The 21109-nt window shown below is 32.5% G+C and overlaps 1 protein-coding gene across 1 annotated transcript in view; it reads right to left on the bottom strand.

Annotated features, from left to right (window-relative positions):
- CBS (cystathionine beta-synthase) overlaps positions 1-21109 on the bottom strand; it is a 254157-nt gene that overhangs the window by 214461 nt on the left and 18587 nt on the right. The window lies entirely within an intron of this gene.

Raw genomic sequence — 21109 nt, 5'->3', positions numbered from 1 at the left:
CATCTCTGATGATGGAAACTTTTGGTCATGAAATGTGTTGCTCAGATCATTCCCCCTCTATCTTCTCCAGTCTTCTCCAAGAAGCTGTTCTGGCCTTTCTTTTGCTCTTGTCCTTCTCAGGAGATGAGAAAACACACTCCCATGGTGTTTCATAGGCTATAAGGTATCTCATTCTAACTTTTTAACATAATGTTTCATCTATCTTCTCTTGAGCTAAGAAGAAAGAGAAAATTACATTCCATAAAGCCTTGGAGTCTTTTACAGTATTTGGTCTATTAAGTCTTTTTCTTCTTCTTCTTTTTTTTTTTTGGCAAGACAAGTGGGGTTAAACAGCTTGCTCAGGGTCACACAGCTAGTAAGTAAATGTCTGAAGTAAAATTTGAACTCAGGGCCTCCTGATTCCAGTGTTCTGACCACTGTACCGCTTAGCTTCCCCTATAAAGTCTTTAGTATTATTTCCCACTAATCTATTCTCTTAAGAAAAAACCTCCTAAAAGCATTAACTCAAAATGGAATAGGCTGCCTCAGGAGGAAGTGGTTCCCACTTTATTACAGGTCTTAAAAGACTCCCTAGAGCCTAGCTTCTTAAACTGTGGTTCACAATCCCATAAAAGGTCTTGTAACTGAATGTGGGGGTCAAAAATTATGAGTTAAATAAAGAAGGGAAAAGGACTCACATATGCAAAAATGTTTATAGTAGCTTTTTTTGTGGGAATGGCTGAACAAGCTATGATATATGAAGGTAATGGAATATTATTGTTTTATTAAAATGATGAACAAGTTGATTTTAGAAAGACTTGCAAAGATTTACATGAACTGATGCTGAAAGTGAAACAAGCAGAGCCGGGAATACATTGTACACAGTAACAGTAAGAAAATACAAAGATAAACTATAAAAGGCTAGCTTCTCAGTGGTTCAGTGATTCAAAACAATCCAAATAGACTTTGAATAGAAAATGCCATCTGCATCCAGAAAAAGACTTAAGGAGACTGACTGTAAATTAACACATGCTATATTCATTTCTTTTTTCTGTTTGTTTATCTCTCTCATGGTTTTTCCCTTTTGCTCTGATTTTTCTCTCCCAATATGATTCATAAACCAATGTGTGTTAAAAATAAATTAAAAAGGAAAAATATGATTTATCATCAATAAATGTTTGATTTGTATACTATTTTATATACTTACATATCCAAGGTCACATAAAAATTTCTTGGTGAAAACGAGTTGTGAATGGAAAATGGTTAAGAAGGCCTAGTCTAGAGAGTCACTCTTGGCATTATTAGAGTCTTTTCATTCAGGGATAGGTTAATATAGATGTTCCCTGAACTCCTTTCTAAGTCTGAAATTCTCAGGACCAGATTTGGGGTCAGATTAGATCTCTTCAACTATACTGTCTGATCTTGGGCAAGTCAAAACCTCTCTAGTATTCTGTTTTCTTTTTTTGTAAAATGATATGATATAAGGTCCCATTCAGTTCTAAATCTATGATCCCGTTATTTTGCAATCCTAAAAATCAAATTTAAAACACTCTTTCACAAAAATACATTCTGTTTAGTAGGGCAAACTCAGCTTGACATTGGGGTCATTTACATTCAAAATTGAAAGAAAAAAATGAGACATTGATGGGTTATCTCACAATTACCTAAAGAAGGTATACTTAGCCATGGCAAAAGAAAGCCATTCAGGGTAGGAAAGGGATGTTCATTCAGAGCATAACCTGGATAAATCTGAACATAGTTTTCCTGTGTTAGTGTTGGTCATCCTTCTACTTTGAGGTCAGAGGACTGAGGGAAATCTCCTCACCTCTCGTGTCCTGGAAGTTTTGTTGTATGTCACCAGGCAGCCATGACAATGGCCTGGGCCTTCATCCATTGAACTAATTAAATGTCTATGATAGTTTTCAAGGGGAAAGAAATTTAAGATGTTGCTCCCATCATATTTTATGAAAACTACCTGTTCATATACTTTGACCATTTATCAAATGGGGAATGGCTCTTACTTTTACAAATTTGATTCAGTTCTCTATAAATCTTAGCAATGAGACCTTTACCAGAAAAATATACGGCAAAGATTTTTACCTGTCTCCTGCTTTTCTTCTAACTCTGGCTGTTAAAACTTTTAAATTTTTTTGTAATCAAAAATTGTCTGTTTGAATACCAGAAAATACCAAAAAATGGACATGAACTCTTTTCCTAGATCCATTATCCATAGATTTTACAGGTATTTTCTTCTTCACACCTCTAATTTGCTTATGATTTCTCTATCTCTAAATCATATACCCATTTGGAGTTTGTCTTGGAAAATGGTATGAGATGTTTACATCAGAAGTCAAGCTGCTTTCAGTTTTACCAATAGATTTGTTACAGAGTGAGTTCTTGCCTGAGACCTGTGATTTGGGGGTTTATCAAAAACAAAGCTACTGTACTTAGTTACTTCTGTTTATTGTGTCCCTAATCTGTTCCACTGATCAAGGTATCTATTTTTTACCCAGTATCAAAATGTTTTGGTCATTATGACTTTGAGGTACAGTCTGATATCTGGTACTGCTAGCCCCCTTTCCTTCCTACTTTTTTTTCATTATTTCTCTTGAGATCTTTGACATTTTGTTCCTCCAGCTGAATTTTGTTATTGTTATTTCAGTTCTAAAGTCATCTTTTGGAAGTTCAATATGGTAATGAATAAGTAAATTAATTTAAGTAATCTTTTTTATTATATTTGCTCTATCTATCTATGAAGAATTAATGTTTCTCCAAATATTTAGGCCTGCCTTTATAAAGAGTACTTTGTAAATATGTTAATTATAGTTTCTGTGTATTTTAGTGGGTAGTGTTTTATAATATCTGTGGTTACTTTAAATGAAATTTCTCTTTTTATCTCTTCCTGCTGGATTTTGTTGGCAATATAGAGAAATGCTGATGATTTATCTAGGTCTATTTTATATTCTGTATTTGCAAAAGTTGACGGGGATGTTTAAAAAAAAAACCTGAGAAGACTTGTATGCAAAATAACCTAAGAAGACTCTGAAGAACAATACACACAATAACAGCAATGTTATAAGACATTAATCTCTGAAAGACTTTGATCACTAAAATGATCTACCACAACTCCAAAGAACTACTGTTGAAAGAGCTTATGATGATGGAAAAAATTCAGAACTAAAAATAAAAATAAACAGAAAACTTTAACTTGAAATCAAATAGAGCTAAAGGGGTTTTACTTTGGTGTGTATTCATAAGAAATCAGTCTGTAACTTTAAGCTTAGGCTTAGGGAATAGTACTGATTTTGTTACAACACTTTTTTCTCTTTTCATAGCAAATTTCTATGAACATAGCAGGAAAAATACAAAAGTTTTATAATAGAACTTATTGTTACGATCAATAAGCTTCTCTGAACTGCTATAATGGAATACAAGTATAAAGGACATTATTGCTTGATTTTACTGTTTTCAACGTGTTCAACTTTCTAATCTAAGCAAGTAGGAAAAAACAGTTCTTAAACTTGCCATTTTACAATTTATTCATTTACCATCACATATTTATATATAGTGTTGTCTGTCTAATATCAGCTCTTTTATGAATATTATAATATGTATTCTTAAACTGACGATACATCTATACTGTGAAAAAGATGAAAAAAATTAATTTTAATGGATTAGTAAACATCACTTTGAGAAATCAACAAGAACTTAGAATATATGTGATTGACTTTCAAATATTTTCATTGAGTAAAAGAATATACTTATATAATAGCTGCAATTTTATTAGTAACTTTAGACCTTCTGCTGTTATGCTAGTGATAAACAATGGAAAAAGCCAAATAAAGATGAAGGTCTTAAATGTTTTATATTATACATATATATATACACATATATATATTAAATTTTAACATAATGGTAATCATTAATAACTACAGTACTTATATTTTAGGTTTTATACTAGTGGTAATACCAAGAAATATTGAGTTTCTTTTGAATCCATTTGAATATTTATAGATGCCTATCCATACAAATATCTAAATACACAGGCTTTGGATGTGTTTTAGTGAATTATTTACAAAGTCTCATATTGGATTGAGTCAATCACATATAAAATTGTTTTAATTTGGCTGTCAAAAAACTCCCTTCTAAATTTTTTTTTCTTTCTGTTTGAAACCTCTCTCTGATAATATCAAGAGACAAATAGATATATTTTACAAGGTCAAGTCCTGGAGGATTTTTAAAGATTCTTCCTGTAGCCTTAGATAGCATTGTTCATGTCTTGTATAGAGTTTAAATAAAGATAGAAAGGTAAGTAGCATGTGAACACTGAAACTTTTGATGAGTAATAGAGAACCTCATTTGATATTATTCCTATAGACCTGATAGTCATATAGTTAATCTCCAGAAGATTTCTACTGCCTTTCACCACACGCACAAATAGTTATTGTTGTTCATTCATTTCAGTCATATACAATTCTTTGTGAACCCATTTGGAATTTTCTTGGTAAAGGCGTTTGATATTTCCTTCTCCAGCTTATTTTACAAATAAGGAACTAAGGAAAAAAGGGTTAAATGACTTTCCTGGGATCACACAGTCATTAAGTGCCTGAGGCTAGATTTGAAGTCAGAAAAATGAGTTTTCCTCCTTCCAGGTCTGACTTTCTATCCACTGTGTCACTCAGCTACTCACATGTCCTAATTACTGAAAGACTAATGTACTTAGTGTTTGTCAGTCTCTACTAAATTGTACTGTCTTATCACTGGTAGGTTAATCAACTTTAATATAAAACTTCTGTGAGTGGCTTGGAAACTGGAAAGCTAATTTACTGGAAGAAAATACCTCCCTAGAACTGCTCATTTCAAGTACTATTAACAAGTGGTACCCCAGGTAAAGAAACTAGGGGGTTTATTCAAGGATACATATCTCTATGTGTGAATGGACCAAATTGAATAATTTGTAAACGATGGCCCAAGATAGATTCCTTTGGAGGGAAAGGGACCCACATATGCAAAAATGTTTGTGGCAGCCCTTTTTGTAGTGGCAAGAAACTGGAAACTGAATGGATGCCCATAAGTTGGAGAATGGCTGAATAAGTTATGGTAGGTGATTTTAGAGATGCCTGGACAGACTTGTATGAACTAAGTGATGCTAAGTGAAATGAGCAGAACCAAGAGATCATTGTATATGGCAACAACATTATACGATGATGAATACTGATGGATGTGACTCTACAGCAATGAGATGATTGAGACCAGTTTCAATGATCTTGTGATGAAGAGAGCCATCTATATCCAGAGAGAGAGGATTGTGGGAACTGGGGGGTAGATAAAAACATAACATTCGCACTTTTTGTTGTTGTTCTGTTGCAAATGATTCAGGCCAGTTCCAATGGTCTTAAGATACCAGCTTTAGCTCTATTGTTAATTTCCTATTTTACCTAATATGGTTCAATCCCTTTTGCCATCTGTTTTTCATTTGTAAATTATTACCTTTTCCTTCTACTTAGTAACATTCCCTTGTGCCCATCTTTCTTATGTAACCAGAACCTATATAATGCTGCTAAAACTAATGTTTGGGACTAATTTTTAATTTGGTGATGTTTATGCTCTGAGCATAATAAATACAATCTGCATTGTGATTGTATGATTAGCAGCAGTATCTATGAATGGTCAGACAATTTTTGTCACATGAGACCCCTAGATCCCATTTGATTGGAATGAAGTGATTGATTTATGGATCTTAACTATTTCATAGTAGACTTGTCTTGAAGATAGTGATTTCTCTCTGGTTAATGAATAGAGGAAGTATTCAAAGTCAGATTTGTCAAAGAATTTGTTTGAATTTGGTAAATAGTATAGCAAATTTCAGAAAGTGGGAAATGATATCAGAAAACATAGTTTTAAAATAGTAATTTTTTAATAACTAGAAATAGTCTATGTCATGAAAGATGACATTTGGTGAATTGTAGCAATCCAAATCCTACTATTGTTATCTATTCAAATAGCCTTTATCTTATTTTTAGGCTTGTTAAACTTGCCTCAATTGGTGTTTTTGAAAGTTGATGAACCCCTAGGCAATTACTTATGGAACCCTTTTCTGTGATGTGAATTGATGTCATTTTGAGTTCTAGAAGAGATCTGTGACATCTGGGAGGTGATACCATGACATGCAAATGGAATTGGATTTTAGTGAGTGCTGTGCAAAGGGACCAGTTGCACTTTCTCTTTCAGAGCCATTTGAGTTTAGTGGTAAGATATACATCAAGAGTGGATATCTTCGGCAATGAGAAGATCCAATTCAGTTCCAGTTGATCAATGATGAACAAAACCAGCTACATCCAGAGAAAGAACATTGGGAAATGAATGTGGATTGCTTGCATTTTTGTTTTTCTTCCCAGTTTATTTTTACTTTTCTGAATCCTATTTTTCTTGTGTAATAAGAGAACTATATGAATATGTACATATATATTGTATTTAAGATATACTTTAACATGTTTAACATGTATGAGACTGCCTGCCATCTAGGGGAAGGTGTGGAGGGAAGGAAGGGAAAAGTTGGAACAGAAGTAACTGCAAGGGTCAATGTTGAAAAATTATCCATACATATGTTCTGTCAATAAAAAGCTATGAAAAAAAAATGATATGCATCAGGAAGTCTGGAGACAGTTCTGAGGTTTTTGTGCTTTTTTTTTTGAAGAAATTGGGATTAAGAGACTTACCCAGAATCACACAGCTAATTAGCATTATGTATCTAAGGCCTGAATTCAGGGCCAGGGTTCTATCCACTATTATCATCTAGCTGCTTCTAATGGCTCTGGATAATAATTGAAGTACTAGATGATAATAGCACTTACTTCACAGGATTTTGTGAGATCCAAAAGAAATATATAAAGTATTTTGCAAATCTTAATGTTAGCCATGAATACTAGCTCTTAAGACAAAAAGAGTTAAAGAATAATAGATTCAGGAAGGAATCTTTTTCTTTGGATAATATTCAATTAATTAAATAACCAAAGTAATTAATTTGTTCTTATTATGTGTATGATTTTAGGATGAATTAAGTTTATCCTATGTTAAATTAAACTCCAAAGCAGTTCCAAGGGAAATTGCTAAAAGACTTTTATTACTACATTAATATTTACCAAAAAGCCAAGGACTTCACTACTTATCTATTACCCTATAAATGAATTTTGATCCCATAGATCTGAGATAAAAAGGTAGAATGACTATGCTAGTATAACTTGTCCCCTGTCCAAAAAACTAGATGTATCATTCCATATAAAAGAAACTTAACTTGTGATTCTGTGTCACTTACTGTCAGAACAAAAGACTACATTAAATCCTGATAAAAGCTTTTCTGAAGGAACTGTGAAATGTTTAATTGAGTGAAATGCGTAATATGAAATAACCAGTTACCTCAATAGCCACAAAAGTATCATTTTTAAAGTATTTATGTGCACACTAATATACACAATATTAACAGCATTTAAGGTATAAATTGTTACCAAGTAAAGACCATACAGTATATTTTGATGGCACCACATTTTGCAAAGCAGTACATATATCTAAGGTGCTCTTAGAATTGGAAAATATTTCTATCACAGAATCTAAAATTGGAAAAGAAGGAAGATATTCTAGAAATTTTTTAATGACTAACAAATCTTTTGCTTTCTAGCATTCTAATTACTCTGAGATTTCAGCAACCTTTTTGACAAAACTTAGGGAGCTTAACACCTGAGGGTCCTAACTGTATAATATAGATAAGTGAAGTTTAACTGGATACTTTTGTAACAAAACAAATACTGTGGTTTCAGTCCAGAAGATACATAAAAGGCCTAAGAAGGGAGCACTAATTAGCACAATTAGGAAAACCATTGTCTTTATTATGGGAGTCTATTAACTCAATTCCAGGTGGGTTTGTCAGAACTCCACACATGAGAATACTCCTTTTCTCATTAGGGATATTTTATAACAGATTAAGGCAGTGCATTTGAACAAAGCAATCCTCTGAAGTACCAATCATGGATCATACATCAGTCAGCAACATTGGCCAGGCAGTTCAAAGAATCTGTATTCCCTTCTGACCTACCACCTGCTGTTATGCCTGGAGGTTCTTAGTTTGGAAATTAAGTCACTCATATTGTATTTTCCATGCCTATAGCCCCAAGAAAGATCCCTATACTAGACCCAGGGACCCTAGAATGTTTGCAAAGTAGGACTGGATAGTTTATTAAGATGTCTGGGAGCTCACAAGTATGACTAGTTGATTCATAGCAAGTGCTCCCGCAATAACACCAGATATTTTGTGTGGAAAAGAGATTTAGTAGAATTTTTAAATCTTTCCAACAATACAATTACAGTATGTGAAGGGCTGCTAGGTGGTACAGTGGATAGAGCACCAGCCCTGAAGTCAGGAGAACCTGAGTTCAAATTTGATCTCAGATACTTAAAACTTCCTCCCTGTGTCACCCTGGGCAAGTCACTTGACCCTAATTGCCTCAGGGGGAAACAATTATAGTATGTGCAAAAATATGAGATGAGTTTACATGCATAGTACCTGATAAAATACGTTAGATTAAGCAAATGATACTAACTATACTCTAGTTATATTGTGAAAATTCTAGTTATATTAAAAGAATTACCACATCAATTCAGAATCTATTCTGTAAAGGCTATGTCTAGGGGAATTAGACTCTATACTGGGCAGTTGACCAGCATAAAAAAGGTCTAATTGCTATTAGATTGGGCTACCTAGATCTCAGATAATTCTGTTAATCTGAATAGCCTTTTAACAGCCCTTTAGGGCAGTAAAGAATGGACAAGAGATTCAAGTAGATTTAAACACTGAGTTATCTCTAGCCCCTGCATTGCTTTCTGTGCCTCAGTTTAGAGCAAAATCCCAATTTTATTGGATTATATGAAATTTATTGTTTTATATGACATACTATTATAGGACTGAGAATAGTTCCTGTCATTTTACTCTTTTATTGTAAAATCAAAAGAGAGATTAATAAAATTGAAAGTAAGAAAACCATTTTTTTTGCCGTTTTTTTTTTTTTTTTTTTTTTTGGTGGGATTTGACTTCAAATCTCACAAAAAAAAATGGCAAAAAATGGTTTTATAAGAGGCACTATCCCAAGCTTCTTGTGCTAGGGGCCAGGGGAATGCTCACTAATTTGGGGCATTGAGGCCTGAAATGTTGGTGGCTTGTTCACTGGGCTGGGATAGCCCAGCCTAATCATGTCTATTGTAGACTGGTTTCCAAGTCTGTCAATTTTCCAGTTACCTTAAACCTAGAGGCCCCACAGTGGGCCTACTGTGTCACTGGCTTGAGGACGAAAACAAGGGTCTCAGTTGTTAATCTGTAATAGCCTTTTGCTGATTTGCCTGAACTCCATCTGCACTGGTTTGTACTAGGCTGCATTTTCACCCAAGTGAGATAAAACTTTTCTAAAATCCTTCTAAGTTACCTTAAACTGAAAGATTGTTTCATTCCATCTTTTTGTAGACTCTGTTGCTCCAGAATCCATTTAGAACAGATGAGGAACTTTTTTTTCTGCCAGGGGATATTTGGGTATTTATAATATCATTCACAGGCCAGACAAAATTTATCAATTTATAGAACTCAAGGAAGAACTGAAAGTTCATAATCACCTCTATTTGCTTTAGTAAATAATTTCACAGACTTCATATGGCCAAAGGGCTGGACCTTCCCCATCCCAGACTTAAATTCTAGGGAAACCTGGGAGAACTCAAGTAACTTCTTGACTTCTCTCTGCCATTTTGGCTCTGCCTTCCAAGAGCCTCCATTAATAATAAAATCAACAAAAATTATATAATTATCCCAATAAGTGCAAAAAAAAAGTGACTGACAAAAATATATAACTCATTCCTACTTTAAATAAAACATTAGAAAGCATGGGTAGCCTAAGCCAATTCAATAAAAATGACAATTTTGCTTAAATTAACTTACTTATTCAATAACATTCCAGTTAAATTACCAAAAAAATGATATTATAGAGTTAAAAAAAATAACAAAATTCATCTGGAAGAACAAAAGGTCAAGATATCAAGGAAATCATTTTTTTTTAATATGAAAGAACTGAGGCCTATCTCTACTAGTTCTCAAACAATATTATAAAGCAATCATCAAAACAATCTCGAACTGGCTAAGAAATAGAGTGCTAGATTGGTTTTTGATAAATTCAAAGATCCAAGCTTTGGGGCCAAGAATGCACCATTTGACAAAAATTTCTGATAAACTTGAAAGCAGGCTGGCAGAAACTAGGCAAAGACCAACATCTCAAACCATATAACAAGATAAGATGAAAATGGGCACACAATTTAGATATAAAGGATGATATCATGAGCAAATTGTTATAACATGGAATATTTTACCAGTCAGATTTATGCATAAAGGAAGAATTTCTGATGAAACAAGAGATAGATAGCATTATAGACTATAAAACTGATAATGTCAATTATGTGAAATTAAAAAGAATTTTCACAAACAAATCCAATGCAGCCAAAATAAGAAGTAAAGCAGAAAACTGAGAAAAAAATTTTCAATGTCACACTGATAAAGGTCTCATTTTTCAAATATATAAATGAGTTCAATTTAAAAGAATTCAAGTCATTGCCCCATTTGTAATGTTCAAAGGATGTGAACAGATAGTTTTTAGAAGAAGAAATCAAAATTACCTATAGTCATATGAAAAAATGTTTTATATCACTAATGACTAAAGAAATGCAAATTAAAACAATTTTAAGACATTACTTCATACCTGCTGGATTGGCTAACATTGACAGAAAAGGAAAAGGATAAGTGCTGGAGGGGAAGAGAAAAAATTGGGATACTAATACACTGTTGAAGTTGTGAACTGATTCAACCATTCTGAAGAGCAATTTGGAATGTAAGGGCCATAAAACTGTGTATAAGTCTGACTCAGTAATACTAGTACTTGGTTTGTATTCATAGAGAAGGAAAAGGACCTATATACTAATTTTTTTTTAACTAGGTTGTTGCTTTTTGTGTGTGATGGTGGCAAAGAATTGGTCATTGAGGGGCTATCTATCAATTGGAGAATGGCTGAACAAGTTGTTTATGATTCTGAATGAATGCTATTGTGCTATGAGAAACAATGAATAAGATGCTTTTAGAAAAACCTGGGAAGGCTTACATGAACTGATGCAGAGTGAAATGAGAAGAACCAGAAGAACATTGTACACGGGAACAACAATATTGTATGACGATCAACTGTTAATGACTTATCTATTCTCAGTAAAACAATGTTCCAAAACAATTCTAAAGAACTTATAATGAAAAATTCTATTCATCTCCAGAGGTGGAACTAATGGAGTCTAAATGCAAATTGAAGCATACTTAAAAAACAACAACAAAAAAATTTTTTTGGTCTAGATTTTCTTTTGCAACATGGCTAATATGAAACATTTTACATGACTACATATATACTTCAATTACTTCAAATTACTTGCCTTTTCAATGAAAGGAGATGAGAGGGAGAGAAAGAACTTGGAATTCAAAATTTTAAAAATCCCAAATGTTAAATATTTTTGTTTACATGTAATTGAGAAAAAAATTAAATTTTAATTAAATTTTAAAAATAAGACTAAAGTTGAATCATATCATTCACCTCCTGATAAAGTGATGATGAATTTAAAATGCATAAAGAGACATACATTTTTGACATAGCCAACAAGGGAAATTATTTTGCTGGACAGTGTGTATCTGTAAAAATGGCTTTATTTTTCATTAAAAAAAACTTGTTATGTGTATGTGTATGTAAGATAGACAAATTATGATTTTTTTTTTTAAAGGAAAGTAAGTAAAACAAAATTAAAGTTTCAGAAAAAGAGTCAGAGTGGAAACCAAATTTAATTATTTTGTAATAAGATCATTGCCTCCTTCCCTTCCTTCTTCAATTGATCCATCTAAAAGCAGTGTCCTCTTAACCCTTCCCCTCCCTATCCCCCAAGGATTAAGTTATTGAAGAAAAAAAGTTCTTTCAAGCCTTAAAGAAAATAATCTAGGGAGAAATTAAATAGCAACTATTATGGAATGTTAATCCAATTTGCATTTTAACATATTTTTCTTAGTCATGATTCACATAAATCTTAAATTGTTGGGGATAAAGAGAAATTCAAGGGCAAGAGCATATTATGCAAGTTGTACATTTCTCTCTCTAAGCTAGAAAGGACTTGGATATTGGATAAATGATGACTTAAATAAATTTGTTTCTGACAGACTTTTGCCTAAAAATTCAGAGTACTGTATAATATTTTCCAACAATTCTAAATATCCTTTACTGACAACAATGAAATAAAATTATATCCAATAAAAGTTTTTGAAGAAAGAATTAAAAATTAATTGGACACTAAATAATTTAACCCTAAACATAACTAGATTGTATAGTGGGTAAAGTGTTGTACTTGAAGTCAGGAAGAAATGAATTCAAATTTGACCTCAGATACTAACTATATGACATCGGGCAACTCCCTTAACCTCTATTTTGCTTAGTTTCTGCAGGGTTATTGTGAGAATCAAGTGAGATGATATGTATAAAGCACTTAGCACAATGCTTGTCATGTAGTAGGCACTATATAAATATTTAGGCATTATATCAATATTTATTCCCTTCTTGTTTATATCCTCCTAAAGAATCATTGAGTCAAAAAATAAATCATAGAAACAATAGAAAACTTCCTCAAAGAAAGCAATAATAATAACTACCAAAATTTATGAGTTACAGCTAAATCAGTCCTTAAGGGAAAACTTAAATCTTTGGATATGTTCATTGAAGAATAAATCACATGATTTATGCAACTAAAAATTTTTGTCTAATTGTTTTTCAGTTCTTTTTGACTCTTCCCTTTTGAGGTTTTCTTGGCAATGATAATAGAATAGTTTGCCATTTTCTTCTCCAGCTCATTTTACAGATGAGAAAACTGAGGCAAAAAAGGTTAAGTCACTTGTCTATTAATAAGCCTTTGAAGCCAGATTTGAACTCAGGAAGATGAGACTTACTAACTCCAAATCTGACATTCTGATACTGCACCACCTAACTGCCCCTAGAATTACAAAGTAATAAATGCCAAAAGGAAATCCTGAAAATCAAAATGGAGATTTACAAAATTGAAAAAAAAAATCCAACTTAATGGAGAAATAAAACTAGGGACTTTTATTTTTTTCTGCATCTGGGAAGGTAGGAAAAGATTAATAAAAGTTTAATAAAGTTTGCTAATCTATTTTTAAAAGAGAAACCAAATTGTTCATATCAAAAAATAAAAAAGGAGATTCTCAACAAATAAAGAGAAAATAACTGGAACTGATATAATGTGATTTTGTGATCCTCTGACCTTGGTGAAGGGGGTTCTGTTCTAATGGGTCAGTGGTCCTGGGTCTCTGGGCTTTGGAATATGCCTCAGGAAACTTACACCCAATCTATCTGATTCTGACCATTTCTTAACCAGATAGCTTCTAGCCTCAGAAAACTCCCACAGATTAAACTCCTTAGACCATAGTGAATAAAACCACCCCAATTCATTGTTAACTGGTAATCTTGTCAGTGATAATCTGATCAGCTGAGAACCACTCCTTCCTACTATGAGCCACAGAATTAGCATATTTATGATTGAAAGCTGTATAAGTGTATCTCCTTGTTTTAGTCTCTTTACTGGATTCCTTTAGAATTCAGTCTGCTTAGTAATGGCATATTATTACTTTCAATAAACTTTGCCCCTTGACTAGGAGATGGGTTCAAGCCTGCAAATTCTTTTGAGATACCTTGCAACACTGGTCTGAGATTCCAAACTTTTGGGGTCCCCCCTTTCCCAATCTCAACAGAATTATCAGAAGTTGTTTTGTTCATTATATGCAAACACAACTTATAATTTAGATAATATGAATGAAAAGTTATTTTAAAATGTAAAATACACAAATGGAATATATATGTATGCATTTATACATATGTAAATACCTATATTTATATGATATAATATAAATATTATAATATTTATGATATATGTAAAATATAATATAAACCTAATATAAGAAAAAATAATTGATCAAGCCACAAATAAATTTCCAAAAGAAAAAAACCTCTAGTATTACAAATGAATTCTTTCCATTCAAAGGAAAATTAATTATAATATTAAAGTTTTTTTGTAATTCAGAAAACAGACCTTTCCAAAACTTCTGTAGGATATGTATATAGTTTTGATATATATAGTTTTGATATCTAAACAAGGTATGAAAGAGACAAAACAAAGAAAGAAAACTAGATTAATATCTATAAAGAGCTTTAACACAAAAATTAAAATGTTAGCAAATAAGCTACAACTACATATATGTATATATACATTATACCATATATAAAAGATAATATGATAGATAAATGATAGGTAAATTGTTTATACATTATGATAGATTGAATATATACCAGGAATGCAAGTATTCAATAAAATGATAACTATAAATATAAAGGGACCATGTTTATAACAAAAATAAATTTAAAATCCCATCTTACAATTTTTTAAAAGAACTTTTACTTAATCACAGTGAGAACAGACATTCAGAATTGTTCCTACCACACCTCCTGAAAGAATCTACTACATGGGACCTGATCAATTCTCATCCAAAACCTCTGCGTTAGAAATATCTCAGACCACTCTTAGCATATCTGCGACAATCCAGTGACCATTTATCATAGTAAAATTGGTGAAATATAAGGAACAAAACTGTAAAAAACAGTAAATAATAACTTTGTATTTATGGAGTATTACTAAGTGTCAAGTACTTTATTCGATCCTATCACATTCAAAAGAATTCTCCCTGCTTATAAGGAGTATTCAATGTAGCTAAGGATACAAGTCACAAAGGAATTTGTAAAATCAAATTTTTTTAAATTACACGCATTAACTGGGACTCAATATTTTAGTTAAGTATTGACAGGACTTTACCCTTGGTTAAAAATGAATTCACATGGGCAGCTACATAGTGTGGTAGATAAAATACTGGCCCTGGAGTCAGAAGGATCTGCATTCAAATCCAGCCTCAGGCATTTAACACTTACTGGCTGTTTGACCCTGAACAATTCAGTCAACCCCAATTGTCTCAAAAGAAAAAGAAAAAAAAATGAACTGACATTCTCTCATAGTATTGCAACTTCCACAACCTTCTTATCATATGGGAAATACTACAAATAATAAATGCAACCCTTGGTGCTAAATTTCAGTTCACCGAACAGTGATAGAAAATATAGGTTAAAGACTTAATAGAACTAGATATCTTTAATCTCAGTGATTTCTTCCAACTGGACAAGAAACAGATATTTCAATCAACTAGTGGTTTAATATATCTTTGAGGTTATTTAGCTTTCCTATGAAAAGAAAATCTCACATCTTATTAAATCAACATGAAACACTATGAACTATCTTAAATTTATAAATATTCTTTTATAAGTGTTAATAAGTGAAACTGCTAATAAGACTAATTTACTAGACATTTGATTAAATTTCTGTGTCAGTTAACCCTTTCTAAAGGAATGAAGATCTACTCAGTCATTGCCATATCTTTTTTTTAGCATTAACATATATTACTAGATCATTATTTCCTTGAGGGCAAAAAAAATTTTTTTTATTGTTTTATATATATATATATATATATATATATATATATATATATATATATATATATATATCACTAGTATCTAACATTAAGTGCCTATGGTTTCTACCTGATAAATGTTTGCTGAATTTAAAACACTTATGTAACATTTTATGACTTACAAAATTCAGATATCCTCACCACAAATTTTTCAGTGTATAACCAATGACTGATTTATTTTGAGTAATATCAGATACAACAAAATCTTTTCACAATAAATTAATTTAGAATTATTTTTGCCCCCATAAAATTTTTTTAAAGAATTTGATTATTATCATTTTGAGGTTCAAAAGGGGACCCCAAAAGATTGCAGTCATAGATTAGTATCATGAGGTATCTCAAAAATATTTGTATGCTTGAACCCATATCCAAGTGAAGGGGCAAAGTTTATTGTAATTGCAAAGCCAATTGAAGTGGGCTAAATTCCAAGAAGACTTAGCAAAGAACCAGAAGCAAGGAGACAAATTTATAGGAAAAAGAGAGAGCTGGTTCTTCATGTTCATGAAAAAAGATAGCATTGACATGCTAATTTTATGGCCCAGAGGTAGAACTGAGGAGTGATCTGACATGCTCCTTACTGTTTGTCTCAGAAACCCTGTTATCACAGAACAACAGATTGTTATCTAGAAATCTGCAATATTTCTAGGACTATACTATGGCCAGAAAATGTTAGAATCATTGATAGATTATTAAAACAATAGCACTCTAAGGTCAGAAGACCTCAGGATTGCTGTTATATTTCCCCTAGAAGCTATATGTTTATGTTGTGTTCTTTGTGTTCTTAGGACAAATTCAGGAAATTTGAAACTTAAATTTCATTTCTATTTATTTTGTGTCTTATGATGATGAAATGGTCTATACATAACAAATACTTAGCATTAACTGCTAGATCAAATCTTTTCTATTCTGGAAAAAAAATTTTAAGTTAAGTTTAAATCTTAAGTTTGAAGTTTGAAACTTTAAAATACTTGCAAGGCTATCAAAATTAATACATTCCTTTGATCTTTTATTTAGATACATTATATTATAAAATGGTGATAGTTTAATCTTATGTCCTGCTTTCTAGAGCCCCCAAATTGGGGTGACAAAATGTAGCATTGCTTCTAAAGCCCCAACATTGGGCTCTAGTTAGCGAAGCAGAAGAAACCTCAAAGGTTTCTTCTCAAAGGCTACCTAGAATATACCGAAATAAGGATTCTCCTTTGCAACTTACCTGACAAGTGGCCAACAATCTTTTATTTGATTTTTGTGGGGTAAGGACACATTTTAGTCTCTTATTTGGTTAAGACTGCATCTCCTAGAATGGTTGGGTAAATTGTGGTATATGAATATTATGGAATATTATTGCTCTGTAAGAAATGGCTAGCAGGATGATTTCAGAAAGGCCTGGAGAGACTTACATGAACTGAAGCTGAGTGAAATGAGCAGAACCAGGAGATCATTATATACTTCAACAACAATACTGTATGAGGAGGTATTCTGATGGAAGTGGATATCTTTGACAAAGAGAAGATCTAATTCAGTTCCAATTGATCAATGATGGACAGAATCAGCTACACCCAGAGAAGGAACACTGGGAAATGAGTGTAAACTGTTTGCATTTTTGTTTTTCTTCCCCGATAATTTTTACCTTCTGAATCCAAATCTTCCTGTGCAACAAGAGAACTGTTTGGTTCTGCACACATATATTGTATATATACTATATAGGAGATACCATAATATATTTAACATGTACAAGACTGCCTCCCATCTAGGGGAAGGGGTGGAGGGAGGGAAGGGAAAAATTCTGGAACAGAATTGAGTACAAGGGATCATGTTGTAAAAAATTACCCATGCATATGTACTGTCGATAAAAAGTTATAATTATATAAAAAAAAATAAAAGTGGGGCTTGTTTGAGATACCAAATGGGTAGCCCCAGAAAACAAAAAAAAATTTTTTTAAATAAAAATTTTTTAAAAAAGAATGTATCTCCTCCCTGTAGCTGTGAGAATTTATGCTCTGTTTCTCTTCAAATTTTTTATATGCTCTTTAATATTAAGATGACATATCAATTTAGAAGGTATAGTGGAACATGGTGTAAAGTGTTGGTCTAAGCCTAATTTCTGCCAGACTACTTTACAGTTTTATCTTTTCCACTTTATCAAATACTGAGATACTGAATTCTATAGTTTCTTATTCTCTCTTGTTTATTTATCTCATTTATTAACAATAGCTGATAATTTAGATAACACTGCTTTAGAATACAATTTGAAGTCTAGAGTGCTATTTCCCCCTTCTCACTACTTTTTTTTCATTATTTCCCCTGATTTTGTAAATTATTAATTCATCCAAATGAATTTTTTTATAGTTTATCAAATACTATAAAGTATATCCTTGGTAATTTGATTGGTATAGTATTAAAAATATCAATTAATTTTGGTAGTATTGTCATTTTTATTACATTGGCATGGCCTAGCTAGTCAGGAGTACTAAAATTCCTCTAAGTATTTAAATTGTTCTTTATTTCTTTAAGGACCAATTTATTGAATCTACCTAAGTCTTTTGTGTACTTTTTGAGGTCAGTTCCCAAATATTTTATATATTTTGTAGTTATTTGGAATGGGATTTTATTTTGTTATTGTTTCTTTTGTTATTTTTATATAGAACTGGTTTTGGGTTTTTTTTGAGGATTTATTTTGCAATTTTCTTGAAGCATCTTTACTGATTCTCTACGATTTGCCAAATAAATTATCATCAAACAAGCATAGATTGTCTTCTCTCAACTTATCTTTATGCCTTCAGTTTCTCTCTTGTCTCATTGCTATTTCTAACATTTCCAAAACTTAATTAAATAACAGCATGTAGAGAGTGAATTCTTGTTTTATACCTATATTAGAAAACTTTCTATGGTATTGTATATGACATTTCTTTGAGTTTTAGGTGGGTGCTTTTTATGATATTACAAAAGGTCCCTCTATGCTTATACTTTGTAGAGTTTTTCATCAAAAAAAGAACATTCAACTTAACAGTTAATGTTTAGTACAATACTCAAAGGCTTTTTTTTTTTTTTTAATGTATTGAGTTCATCATGTGGTTTTGGATTTTTTGACTTTCCATATGATTATATAGATTTTTTCCTAATGTTAAAACCATCATTTCATCCTTGGTTTAAATCCTACTTGGTTATAATGATTTCTTGGAAATAGACTGTGTAATAGGATTTTTTTTTTAATTTTAAAGTCTATGTTCTTTAATGATATTGGATTATAGCTTTCTTTCTGTGTTATATATTTATCTTGCCCTGTTTTAAGTATATAAGGATTATATTTGCTTCATAAAATTATTCTAATAGGTTACTTTAAAAAAAATTTAATAGCTTTATATTTACAAGTTATATGCATGGTAATTTTACAGCATTGACAATTACCAACCTTTTGTTCCAATTTTTCCCCTCCTTTCCCCCACCCCCTCCCCTAGATGGCAGGATGACCAATACATGTCAAATATAATAGGTTACTTTTTTCAGTTTTTGAGAATAATTTTTAAAGTATAAGGACAGCTTTTTAAAATTTTGGTAAAATTCTCTGTAAGTCTTCTGTCTCAACAAGAGTTAAATCATTCTACTTTGTTTTGCAATATTTATTCATAGTTGTATGAAGTCATTTACAAAATTTGGAGGCCATATTGCTGTTTTTCTTGTTACTATATCTGCTTATTTTCAGGGTCTTTGAATTTTCTTCTTTCTGAAACTATTAGTAATTTGTCTTCCCCCTCCTCCCAACTTCTTTTCCCTATTGCTCACTTTCTGATTCCTACCCCTCTGATTGTGATATCCTTGGATATAAAAATGTTTCAGTCTCCTTCCATATAGGGCAATTTACAATCCATCAAACTAGGTCTCTGCCCCAACTGGCTTTTAGGAGGTAAAAATCAACCCCACATAGGTAATGTTCTCTTTCCTTTAATCATGATAGAGTAATACACAGCATATACACATACATATCCTATCCTGCTGGCTCTATCCATTAATGCTTTAGCTCAGCACTGGCAGTTTGGAAATTTGCAGCATTGGTGCTATATCTTTGTTCATCCCAGCACCAACTTCAGTTTGAAGCTTTGCAGTTCTATTATTATAGGTTTGTGGATCCTGTAATAGGCTTTTGCTACTAAAAGGTTGCATCAGTCCTGACAGGCTGTCATGGCCAAATTTACCAGCCTGGAGTTGAGGGAACCTCATTCCAGAACTAGTAGTTCTGAAGGGGGAGGGAAACTGTGTTCTCTTTAAAATTATCACTCTGAAACTGTGTGAACTTTTGATCTCAAGCCCTCCTGAGAAAGGCATATCACCCCAGATAAATTAAAGCACCTCATTGATCTTTTGAGGATCCCAGACCCTTTGAATTCCAATTGGAGATCTGGGCAGGATAGTGATAAGCATCTAGGCCTGGAAACTTTGGCTTTCTTTCAGCCTGAAATCTGAAGTCTCAAGACTCCTTTTAAAGGGCAGTTTCTGAACTCACTCTTTGCAGAAGGTTCAGAGCAGCTTGCTAGACCTTGACCACTGAAAAGGCATTCTCTTCTCAGTGCCAGCCTCCATTTCCCTAAATAGGACTTTGCCACTATAGAAGTCAGTCTCTTAGCAAAATTGGCTTCCTATTCAACAATAAACTTTCATTTTTGCCAATTAATATTTTGGGTTTCATGAATTTTTTCATGAAGAACCTGTGTTTGGACCATAAGAGGATTTTAACAACTCTCTGACTGCCACTAACCTCATTTTGGTTCCCTGACTAGGAATTGAGGGGATCCTAACCTCATCAGTTCTACATCTAATTTGGAGCAAGTTTTGCAGTAAGTTTTTGTCATGTCCTTGGGTTTGCTAGTATACCCTCACTATTGGTAGTATGGGAGGTAGGGGAAGGGTGCTGAATGAACTTAGGACTGATTAGCTTCAGAACTTTCAGGATTTGATTTTTAGCCCTTTTTTGAATTCTAATGTATTGGTAAATGAAGATGGCCTAAATTTATTTCTGGTGCATAATTTTTATTTTGAAGTTGTGGGGATCAGAAAAAATGTATGTCTATACCATCTATTTGCTCATCATCCATTAGTCAATATGACTTGTATTCTTTTTAGGGATTAAATGATTCATCCCTTATCTCAATTCTCATTTTCTTTTTCTTTTCTGTAGCTTTTCACACTGTTGATAACCAGCTTCTCCTTGATCTCTCTTCTCCCCAGGTTTTTGGGGATACCATTTTCTCCTGGGTCTTCTTCTACCTAAGTGTTCCTTCTCTGTTTCATTTTACTGGATCCTCTGCCAGATCATGCCCTATGACCATCGATAACCCACAGACCTCTGTCTGGAGCCCTTCACTTCACCTGGCAAACTCATCAGCTGCCATGGATTTAATCACCAATTTAAAGTTGAAAATTCTCCTCTCTATGGATCCTGTCCTAAAC

Source organism: Antechinus flavipes, chromosome 3 (genome assembly GCF_016432865.1).
Source record: "Antechinus flavipes isolate AdamAnt ecotype Samford, QLD, Australia chromosome 3, AdamAnt_v2, whole genome shotgun sequence".
Taxonomy (NCBI): domain Eukaryota; kingdom Metazoa; phylum Chordata; class Mammalia; order Dasyuromorphia; family Dasyuridae; genus Antechinus; species Antechinus flavipes.
This window is presented reverse-complemented; position numbering and strand designations above follow the sequence as displayed.